Raw genomic sequence first — 545 nt, forward strand, 5'->3', positions numbered from 1 at the left:
CAATCTAGTCCCACCTGCAAGCACCCGGCCCATATCCCTCCAAACCCTTCCTATTCATATACCCATCCAAATGCCTCTTAAATGTTGCAATTGTACCAGCCTCCATCACATCCTCTGGCAGCTCATTCCATACACGTACCACTATCTGCATGAAAACATTCCCCTTAGGTCTCTTTTATATCTTTCCCCTCTCACCCTAAACCTATGCCCTCTCGTTCTGGACTCCCCGACCCCAGGGAAAAGACTTTGAGGGGCATGGATAGGATAAATAGACATAATTTTGTAAACCACTATAAGGTCACCCCTCAGCCTCCGACGCTGCAGGAAAAACAGCCCCAGCCTGTTCAGCCTCTCCCTGTAGCTCAGATCCTCCAACCCTGGCATCATCCTTGTAAATCTTTTCTGAACCCTTCCAAGTTTCACAACATCTTTCCGATAGGAAGGAGACCAGAATTGCACGCAATATTCCAACAGTGGCCTAACCAATGTCCTGTACAGCCGCAACATGACCTCCCAACTCCTGTACTCAATACTCTGACCAAAGC

Source organism: Chiloscyllium plagiosum, chromosome 42 (assembly GCF_004010195.1).
Source record: "Chiloscyllium plagiosum isolate BGI_BamShark_2017 chromosome 42, ASM401019v2, whole genome shotgun sequence".
In the NCBI taxonomy this organism is placed as follows: domain Eukaryota; kingdom Metazoa; phylum Chordata; class Chondrichthyes; order Orectolobiformes; family Hemiscylliidae; genus Chiloscyllium; species Chiloscyllium plagiosum.